Source organism: Phascolarctos cinereus, unplaced genomic scaffold, assembly GCF_003287225.1.
Source record: "Phascolarctos cinereus isolate Bilbo 61053 unplaced genomic scaffold, phaCin_HiC Scaffold_2;HRSCAF=192, whole genome shotgun sequence".
Classification (NCBI taxonomy): Eukaryota; Metazoa; Chordata; class Mammalia; order Diprotodontia; family Phascolarctidae; genus Phascolarctos; species Phascolarctos cinereus.
Genome location: NW_027555625.1, coordinates 307,777,748 through 307,789,492, shown reverse-complemented (window position 1 = coordinate 307,789,492; position 11,745 = coordinate 307,777,748).

The following is an 11,745-nucleotide window of genomic DNA, read 5'->3' as shown; positions in this document are numbered from 1 at the left end:
ACAAAACTGGTGAAATCAGGAAAGAAATGAAAGATAATTTTATCAAAGTTGATGTTTTCAACATTAAGTCAGTAGCTTTTGATAATAATACCTTGTTTAAGAATGGTATTCGCATTTCTGTATCATGGCTTAAATTACAGGAATGATGGTGTCCTGACCAAGGTTGTAGATTGCTTAAAACAAAATTAGTAAGAATGTGTGTGTGTGTGTGTGTGTGTGTGTGTGTGTGTGTGTGTGTGTGTAGATTCTTATTAGCCTTTTCATAAATTTAACTCAAAGGATTTTAACCTAAAAAACAATGGGAGAAAAAGAAAATTGCATACACATGCACGTGTCTGTGTGTGTGTGTACACAAAAATTTGTATATCTATAGCAAATATAAATAAAACAGAGAAAAAAAAACACACAGCACTACTAAAGAACATTTCCATGAAGAGTAGATATGTGGGTACTAAGAGACTGAGACATTATAATACATTACTCCTGGAGGAAATGGAATATTAAGAGACAATCTTCTCTGAGAAATAATTCTAAGTAGGATACCATAACTGCAGGACAGGTGCTATACAGACTGAGAATGGTCATGGTATCAGTGTATGGAGCAATAAAAAAAAAGGAAGAAAAGGTCAATTAAAAATTTAAGTATATTAGAAAGAACTCAGTGCAGACTAGGGAAAATGGAGAAGTGTACATTTCCCTTCTTCTAGTTCTCTCTCATTCTCTACAATCATTTCAGATCCCAAAAGATGTTAACATCCTATATCATTGAACTGAAGTGAATAAGGAAATATATTCTTGATAATTAGTACTTTGGTTAAGTTGAGTCAGCTGCTTTAAGAAGTAAAAGGGGGCCCCACTTTGGGGGTTTAAAATATTTTATTTTCCAATTACATGGAAAAAAAAACAATTTTTAAATTATTTTCTTCAAAATTTTGAGTTCCATGTTGTTTATTTTCCCATTTGTATGATTTCTTTGGGATATAGCCCTAGAAGTACTATTGCTGGATCAAAGGGTTTGCCCATTTTATAGCCCTTTGGGTATAGTTCTAAATTGCTCTGCAAAATGGTTGGTCCACAATTCACCAACAATACATTAATGTTCCAATTTTCCCACATCTCCAACATTTCTCATTTTCCTTTTCTATCATGCTGGCCAATCTGATAGTTGTGATATGGTACCTCAGAGTTGTTTTATTTGCATTTCTCTAATCAATAGTGATTTAGAGGGGCAGCTAGGTGGCACAGTAGATGGAGCACCAGCCCTGAAGTCAGGAGGACCTGAGTTCAAATCCAGCCTCAGACCAAACACTTGACACTTGCTAGCTGTGTGACCCTGGGCAAGTCACTTAACCCCAATTGCCTAAAAATAAAAAATAAAAATAAATAAAAATAAATAAAAATTAAAAAATAGTGATTTAGAGAATTTTTTTTTCCATATAACTATAGATGGCTTTAATTTCTTCATCTGAGAATTGCCTGTCCATATCCTTTGAATGTTGATCAATTGGGGAATGACTTGGATTCTTATAAATTTGACTTAATTCCCTATATATTTTAGAAAAGAGGCCCTTATTCAAGACAGTGGTTGTAAAAGTTATTTCCCAATTTTCTACTTTCTTTGTGATCTTGGTTGCATTGGCTTTATTTGTTCAGTTATTTCTGTGGTGGCAAAGAACTGGAAATTGAGAGGATGCTCATCAATTGGGGAACTGCTGAACAAGTTGTGGTATATGAATGTAATGGAATACTATTGAACTGTAAGAAATGATGAGCAGGGGAATTCTGTTTCTGGGAGCCAAGATGGTGGAATAAGAAATAAGTTGCTCTGTAATAAAATAAAAATGACAATTCCACCTAAGCTAATTTACTTATTCAGTGCCATACCAATCAAAACACCAAAAAAAATTTTTATAGAATTAGAAAAAATAATAAGAAAATTCATTTGGAAGAACAAAAGGTCCAGAATGTCAAGGGAACTAATGAAAAGAAATGCAGGGGAAGGTGGCCTGGACCTTCCAGATCTTAAATTGTATTATAAAGCAACAATCATCACAACTCACTTGGTACTGGCTAAGAAATAGAGTGGTGGATCACAGGAATAGGTTATGGGAGATGCAGTAGTCAATGGCTATAGTAAACTATTATTTGATAAACCCAAAAAACCCAGCTTCTGGGATAAGAACCCACTCTTTGAAAAAAAACTGCTGGGAAAACTGGAAAAGAATGCGGCAGAAACTGGGCATAGACCAAAATCTCACACCATATACCAAAATAAAGCCTAAATGAGTTCATGATTTTGATACAAAGGCTGATACTATAAGCAAACAGGGAGAGCAAGGAATAGTTTACCTATCATATCTATGGAGAACAGAAGAATTCATGACCAAACAAGAGATAGAGAACATTACAAAAAGCAAAATGGATAATTTTGATTGCATTAAATTGAAAAGTTTTTGCACAAACAAAACCAATGCAACTAAAATTAGAAGTAATGTAGAAAACTGGGAAATAATTTTTACAGCCAGTCTCACTGATAAAGGCCTTATTTCTAAAATACATAGAGAATTAAGTCAACTGTATAAGAATACAAGCCATTCCCTAATTGATAAATGGTCAAAGGATATGAACAGACAGTTCTCAGATAATGAAATTAAAAGCATCTATAGTCATATGAAAAAATGCTCTAAATCATTATTGATTAGAGAAATGCAAATCAAAACAACTCTGAGGTACCACATCACACCTATCAGATTGGCCAATATGACAAAACAGGATAATGATAAATGTTGGAGAAGATGTGGGAAAATTGGAATGCAAATGCATTGTTGGTGGAGTTGTGAAATGATTCAACCATTTTGGAAAACAGTTTGGAACTATGTCCAAGGGCTATAGAAATGTGCATACCCTTTGACCTAGCAACAGTACTTCTAGGGCTATATCCCAAAGAGATCAAACAAATGGGAAAAGGACCCACATGTACAAAAATATTCATAGCAGCTCTTTTTGTGGTGGCAAAGAATTGGAAATTGAGAGGATGCCCATACTGGGGAATGGCTGAGCAAGTTGTGGTATATGAATGCAAAGGAATACTATTGTCCTATAATAAATGATGAACATGCTGACTTCAGAAAAACCTGGAAAGCCTTATATGGTCTGATACTGAGTGAAATGAGTAGAACAAAGAGACCATTGTATATAATAACAGCCAAGCTGTGCGACGACTAATATTGATAAACTTAATCCTTCCCAGTAATACAAGGATCTAAGACATCTCTGGAGGCCTTATGATGGAAAATGCTATTCACATCCAAAGAAAGAACTTTGAAAGTTGAATTATTATTTTTTCTCTTCTGTTGAGTTTTGTTTCCTCTTTCTGATGGTTCATCCTATTGGTTTTAATTTTTATTTACAACACCATTAATGTAAAAATATATTTAATAGGAATGAAAATGTATAGCCCATATCAGATTGTGCAATGTGTTGGAAAGGGTTGAGGGGAAGAAGGGGGAGAAAAATTTTAAACTCAAAAGCATATGGAAGTTATTATTGATAAATCAAAATAAATTAATAATTTTTTAAAAAAAGAAATAAGTTGCTCTTACGATCCCTTATTAATCTCTGAAAGCCTAGAAAATATCACCCCAGGACAAAACATGTAACAGCTGAAAGACAGGGAGCAGCAGTCTGGTAGCCCAGTTAGCATGAGGGATTAACATGAAAGGCCTCTCTTGCCCTGTGGGAAGGGGAGCAGTACAGAATGGAAGGCATCCAAGCAAGCTAGCAGAAAGCCCCACCTCAGCATACCAGGGGGAGATCCTAAATCCCAGGTGGTTGAGCAGGCAATCACCAACACCAGAACCACCAAATGCCTTAGTATGGGCAGGGGAACCAGTGGAAACTAGCTCAGAAAATCACCATGTGCCTTGGTGTTCTACAGCAGTCAAGTCTCCCAGTGCCTCAGCAAAACTCTGGGAAGTGCTCCAAGTGGGAAAGGCCCAGGCAGAGAAACATCTACAGCAGTGAAACATCCATCTGAAAGGAGGCAAAGAAAGCAAAAGGAGGGAAAGAAAAGGCCTGGGTAAGTAGGCAACCTCCAGGGGCCAGACTAACCAATCCTACCCCAAGAGTTCCAGTGTTGCTGATCCCAGTCCCAGGTAAACTGGCTGAAACCCATAACCTCCAACTGCCAGCACCTGAGGCCCCAGCACACAAAGTCAGTGACCAGGCCCAGGCTCCCAACAAAAGAAGCTTGGGTCAGTGCCCCTTGCTCTTTAGCAGGAGAGCTTAATCTATTTAAAGGCCAGGAAATAGGCAAACACCATGATAAAAAAAAAAAAAAAGAAATCTGCTGTAGATTCTTATTATGGGAACAGTGAAGATCAAGGCAGAAATTCTGAAGAAGACAACATTGCCCACAAACCCACATCTGGAATATTGAAAGGGAATACGAATTGGTCTGAAGCCCCAAAAGCCTTCTTGGAAGAGCTCAAGAAGGATTTTAAAAGTCAAATAAGAGAGATAGAAGAAAAATTAAGAAAAGAAATGAGAGGTATGCAAGAGAGAGTCAATAGCTTGGAAAAGGAAGGACAAAAATTAACTGTAGGAAACATGTCCTTAAAAAATACAATTGACCAAGTGGAAAAAAAGTATGCTGAAGAAAACAACTGCTTGAAAAGCAGAATTGGACAAACAGAAAAGGAGACACAAAAGCTCACTGAGGAGATTTTTTTTTCATTCTTTTTTTTTATATAAATTTATTTTTAGTTTTCAACATTTACCTCCACAAGATTTTGTGTTCCAAATTTTCACCCCATTTTGCCCTCCCCCCACCCCAAGATGGCATGCATTCTGAATACCCCTTCCCCTAGTCTGCCTTCTCTTCTATCTCTCCCCTCCTTCTCTTATCCCTTTCCCCTTCTACTTTGCTGTAGGGCAGGATACATTTCTGCCATTTCCTACATTTCTTGTTTCCCAGTTGAATGTGAAAACATTTTTTTAAACATATGTTTTAAAAACTTTGGGTTACAAATTTTCTCCCTTCCTCCCTTTCCACCCACCCTCATTGAAAAGACAAGCAAATCAATATAGGTTATACATGTGCAGTTATGCAAAACACTTCCATAGTAGACATGCTGTGAAAAGCTAACTTTATTTTCCTTAATCCTATCCTGCCCCCTATTTATTCTATTCTGTCTTTTGACCCTGACCTCCTCAGAAGTATTTGCTTCTGATTGCCCCCTTTCCCAATCTGCCCTCCTCTCTATCATCCCCCTACTCTCTTGTCCCCCTTCTCCCCCTATTTTCCTGTAGGGTAAGACAAACTTCTGTATGCAATTCAATGTTTATGTTATTCCCTCCTTAAGCCAAATCCTATGAGAATAAGATTCCTCATTCCCTCTTGCCTTCACCTGTTCACCTCCTCTGTGAGAGCCTTTTCTTCTCTGATTTTTTTGTGAGATAATTTACCACATTCTACCTCTCCCTTTCTTCTTCTGCTAGTATAATCCTCTCTCATCTGTTAATTTTATTCTCCAGATATGACCCCTTAATCTTCAACTCACCCTATGCCCTCTATTTATCTATCTAGCTAACCATATCTATATCTATCTATCTATCTATCTATCTATCTATCTATCTATCTATATATGGATAGATAGATAAATATATGGATATTGTTAGCTAGATATATAGATATAGATATAAATATAGATACACATACATTTACATACATACATACATATATATATATACATATATATGTATATATGTATATATGTATATATATGTACATATATATATATATGTATATATATGTATATATATATATATGTACATATATATATATATATATATATATATCTCACACACATATGTATATAATTTTTTCCCTCCAACTACCCTGATACTAACAAAGGTCTCATGAGTTATAAATATCATCTTTCCATGCAGGGATGTAAACAGTTCAAACTTAATAAGTCTCTTATGATTTCTCTTTCCTGTTTACCTCTTCATGTTCCACTTGAGTCTTGTATTTGAAAGTCGAATTTGCTATTCAGCTCTGGTATTTTCATCAAGAGTGCTTGAAAGCTTGCTTTTTCATTAAATGACCATATTTTCCCCTAAAGGATTATACTCAGTTTTGCTACATAGGTGATTCTTGGTTATAATGCTATCTCTTTTGCCCTCTGGAATATTATATTCCATGCCCTGTACTCCTTTAATGTAGAAGTTGCTAAATCTTGTGTTATCCTGATTGCTTTTCCACAATACTTAAATTGTTTCTTTCTGGCTGCTTGTAATATTTTCTCCTTGATGTGGGAACTCTGGAATTTGGCTACAATGTTCTCAAGAGTTTTCCCTTGCAGATCTCTTTTAGGAGGAGATCAGTGGATTCCTTCAATTTCTATGTTTCCCTCTGATTCTGAAATATTAGGGCAGTTTTCCTTGATAATATCTTGAAAGATGACGTCTAGGCTGTCTTTTTTTCTTTTCTTTTTTTTACTTTTTTAAAATTTTATTAATTTATTTTGATTTATCAACAATCACTTCCATATACTTTTGAGCTGAAAATTTTTCTCCCCCTTCCTCCCCCCACCCTCCCCAAGACAGCACACAATCTGATATAGATTTTACCTTTACGTAGTCATTAAGCATATTTTCAAATTAGTGAAGTTGGAAGTAAAAATAAAAACCAATAGTAGGAACCATAAGAAAGATGACACAAAACTCAACAGAAGGTAAAAATATGTTATAGTGATTTGACTTCCACAGTTCTTTCTTTGGATGTGGACAGCATTTTCTATCCCGAGGCCTCTGGAGATATCTTAGATCCTTGTAATGCTGAGAAGAGCTCAATTTAACAATATTAGTCATTGCATAACATGGCTATTATTGTGTACAAAGTCCTCTTGGTTCTTCTAGGCTCTTTTTTTGATCATGCTTTCAGATAGTCCAGTAATTTTTAAATTCTCTCTCCTAGATCAGTTTTCAGGTCAGTTGTTTTTGCAATGAGATATTTCACATTACTTTTGAATTTTTCATTCTTTTGGATTTGTTTTACAGTATCTTGATTTCTCATAAAGTTACTATCTTTCAATTACTCTATTCTAATTTTTAAGGAAGTATTTTCTTCAGTAATATTTTGACTTCCTTTACCATTTGGCCAATTTTGCTTTTTAGGGCATGCTTCTCCTGGTTGGATTTTTGGACTTCTTTTGCCATTTGGGTAATGCTATTTATTAAGGTGTTATTTTCTTCAGTATTTATTTGGGTATCCTTTAGCAAGCTGTTGCCTTGTTTTTCATGATTGTCTTGTATTACTCTTATTTCTCTTCCCAGTTTTTCCTCTACTTCTCTTACTTGCTTCTCAAAATCCATTTTGAGGTCTTCCAAGGCCTGTGACTGATTCATATTTTTCTTGGAGACTTTGGATTTAGGAGCTTTGGCTTTTTCGTCTTCTTCTGGTTGTATGTTTTGATCTTCTTTGTTACCAAAATAAGATAATATAATCTGACTGTTTTTTGTGTGGTTTGCTCATGATCCCAGCCAATTACTTGACTTTTAAACTCTTTGTTAAGGTAAGAGTCAGCTTCTAGTGGAGAAAATGTGCTGTCTCAAGCTTTGGGGGTTTGTATAGCTGTTTTCAGAGATACTTGTAGGGATCTGTAAATTTTCAGTTCTTCAAAGGTGGTATGATCAAGGGCAAGGTGTTTACTCCTATCCTGGCCTGTGCCCTCATCTATGAGTGACCACAAGCACTTTTGTCTGCTTTGGAACTGTGAGGGGAATTTCCTCTCGCCAGCCACTATGAGCTCCACCATGCCAGTGCTCCTCCTTGACACAGGATTGCCACCCAAAACTGTGACCCAAATGCAAGCATGGACAAAGCAAGAGATTCCTGCCTTATCACTGGCAAAGAGATCCCTGCAATCCCCCTTTGATCCACCACTGAATTCCCCCTCAGTTTGTGGGCCAGAAGCTCAAGAGGCAGCAACTGCTCTGGGGCTGTGCTTTCTTGGGAACTGAGGCTGAGACATAGCTTCTGTCTCACAGCAGAAACAGACTTTTTCTACCGACCTTCTAGGTTGACTTTGCCATTCATGGGTTGAGAAGTCTGGAAACTGCCACAGCTGCCTGCAATTCCGTCCTCTGAATCCTGCTCCAGGTTTGCTGTGGCCTGCGGGCTGCGCTCCTCTTCCAGCCTTGCACAATATACCGTTGTGATCAACCATCCAGGTTGCCTTGGGCTGGAAATTTGTTTCACTTTGTCTTTTTGTGGGTTCTGCTTTATCATTTGTTTAGAGAAATTTTTTATAGGTATTTGGAGTGATTTGGGGGAAAGCTAAAGGAAGTCATTGCTTTTATCTGACATCTGGGCTCTGCTGAGGAGAAGAACTTCTAAAAAAATTAAATGGGCTGAATGTAAAAGGAGGTACAAAATCTAATAGAAGAAACTAATTTGTTAAAAATGAGAATGGGGGGTGGTGGACCCAAGATGGCAGAGTGAAGGCAGTGACTTGCTTGAGCTCTCCCCCAAACCCCCTCCACATACTCATAAAAATGGCTCTAAACAAATTCTGAAGCAGCAGAACCCACAAAAAGACAAAGTGAAACATTTCCAGCCCAAGACAACCTGGATGATTGATCAGAAAGGTATATCACGCCAGGCTGGGAGTGCAGCGCAGTGTGGGCACGCAGGCCACAGCAAACCTGGAGCAGGCCTCAGAGGGCTGAATCATGGGCAGCTGTGGAGGTTTCCAGACTGCTCAATCCACAAATGCCAAAGACAACTTAGAAGGTCAGTGGGAAAAGTCTCTTTCTGTCTGTGGTCAGAGAGGAAGGCGGGGTTTCAACTCCATTCCCCAAGAGCGTGGCCCTGGAGGGGGGCAGCTGCTTCCCGAGCTTCCTGCCCACAGACTGAAGGGGAATCCAGTGGCTGATCATAGAGGGACTGCAGGGATCTCTTTGCCAGTGCTGAGGCAGGAATCTCTTGCTTTGCCCGTGTGTAGATCTGGGTCACAGTTCTGGGCGGCAGTCCTGGGGTGAGGAGGAGCACTGGCGTGTAGAGCTTGTAGTGGCTGTGGAGAGAAACCCCTCCTCACAGTTACAGGACAGAATGGAATACTTGTGGTCACAGGCCAGGAAAGGAGTAAACGCCTCTCCCCTTATCATACCACCTAGGAAGAACTGAAAATTTGTAGGTCCCTACAAGTATCTCTGAAAACAGCTGTACAAACCCCCTGAAGCTTGGGACAGTACACTCTCCACATTGAAAGCAGACTCTTACCTTAACAAAGAGTTTAAAACTCAAATAATTGGCCAGGATCATGAGTAAGCAGCACAAAAAGAGTCAGACTCTATTATTTTACTTTGGTGAAAAAGAAGATCAAAATACACAACCAGAAGACCACAAAGTCAAAGCTCCTACATCCAAAGTTTCCAAGAAAAATAAGAATCAGTCCCAGGCCTTGGAAGAGATCAAAAGGGATTTTGAGAAGCAAGTAAGGGAAGTAGAGGAAAATCTGGGAAGAGAAATGAGAGTGATGCAAGAAAATCATGAAAAACAAGGCAACAGCTTGCTAAAGGAGACCCCAAAAAATACTGAAGAAATTAACACCTTAAAAAATAGCCTAACCCAAATGGCAAAGAGGTTCAAAAAGCCAATGAGGAGAAAAATGCCCTAAAAAGAAAAATTGGTCAAATGGAAAAGGAAGACCAAAAGATTACTGAAGAAAATACTTCCTTAAAACTTAGAATAGAGCAATTGGAAGACAGTGACTGTATGAGAAATCAAGACACTGTCAAACAAATCCAAAAGAATGAAAAATTAGAAAACAATGTGAAATATCTCATTGGAAAAACAACTGACCTGGAAAATAGATCCAGGAGAGAGAATTTAAAAATTATTGGACTATCTGAAAGCCATGATCAAAAAAAGAGCCTAGACATCATCTTTCAAGAAATTATCAAGGAAAACTGCCCTGATATATTAGAACCAGAGGGCAAAATAGAAATTGTAAAAAATCCACAGATCTCCTCCTGAAAGAGATCCCCAAAGGAAAACTCCTAGGAATATTGTAGCCAAATTCCAGAGTTCCCAAGACAAGGAGAAAATATTACAATGTGCCAGAAGGAAACAATTCAAGTACTGTGGAAACACAATAAGGATAACACAAGATTTAGGAGCTTCTACATTAAAGGACCACAGGGCATGGAATATAATATTCCAGAGGGCAAAGGAGATAGGATTACAACCAAGAATCACCTACCCAGCAAAATTGAGCATAATTCATCAGGTGAAAAAATGGTCATTCAGTGAAATGGAGGACTTTCAAGCATTCCTGATGAAAACACCAGGGCTAAATAGAAAATTTAAATTTCAAATATAGGACTCCAGTGAAACATGAAGAGGTAAACAGGAAAGAGAAATCATAAGAGACTTATTAAGATTGAACTGTTTATATTCCTGCTTGGAAAGATGATATTTATAACTCATGAGACCTTTGTCAGTATTAGGGTAGTTGAAGGAAAAAAATTATATGTATGTATATATATAGATAGATAGATAGAAAGAGGGCACGGGGTGAGTTGAAGATTAAGGGGTCATATCTGGAGGATAAAATTAAGGAATGAGAGAGAATCATACTTGGAGAAGAAAGGGAGAGGTAGAATGGGGTAAATTATCTCACAAAAACAAAAAAGAAAAAAGAAAAGTCTCTCACAGTGGAGGGGAAACAGGGGAAGGTGAGAGGGAATGAGTGAATCTTATTCTCATAGGATTTGGCTTAAAGAGAGACTAACATACATTCAATTGGGTATGAAAATCTCTCTTACCCTGCAGGAAAATAGGGGGAGAAGGGGACAAGAGAGCACAGGGATGTTAGAGAGGAGGGCAGATTGGGAAAGAGGGTGATCAGAAGCAAATACTTCTGAGGAGGGACAGGGTCAAAGGAAAGAATAGAATAAATGGGAAGGCAGGATAGGATTAAGGGAAATATAGTCAGTTTTTCACAACATGTCTACTATAGAAGTTTTTTGCATAACTGCACACGTATAACCTATACTGAGTTGCTTGCCTTTTCAATGAGGGTAGGTGGGGAGGGAGGAAGGGAGAAAATTTGGAACTCAAAGTTTTAAAAACACATGTTTTAAAAAAATGTTTTCACATGCAACTGGGAAATAAGAAACACAGGAAATGGGGTACAGAAGTCTATCCCGCTCTACAGGAAAATAGAAGGGGAAGGGGGTAAGAGAAGGGAAGGGGGAGAGATAGAAGAGAAGGCAGACCAGGGGAAGGGGTATTGAGAATTCATGCCTTCTTGGGGTGGGGGGAGGGGTGAGAAATTTAGAACTCAAAAACTTGTGGAAGTGAATGTTGAAAAGTAAAAATAAATAAATTTATATCTTATAAATAAATAAATAAAATAAAAATAAGAATTGTACAAATGGAAGCTGTTGACTATGACAGAGGGAGAATCAGTGAAACAGAAACAAAAGAATGAAAAAAGAATAGATGAAAATGTAAAATTACTCATTGGTAAAACAACTAATCTGGAAAAAAAGATCCAGGAGAGACAATTATGTATATGTATATGTATATGTATATGTATATATATATAATATATATATATATATATATATATATATATATATATATGTATATATGTATATGTATATGTATATGTATATGTATATGTATATGTATATGTATATGTATATGTATATGTATATGTATATGTATATGTA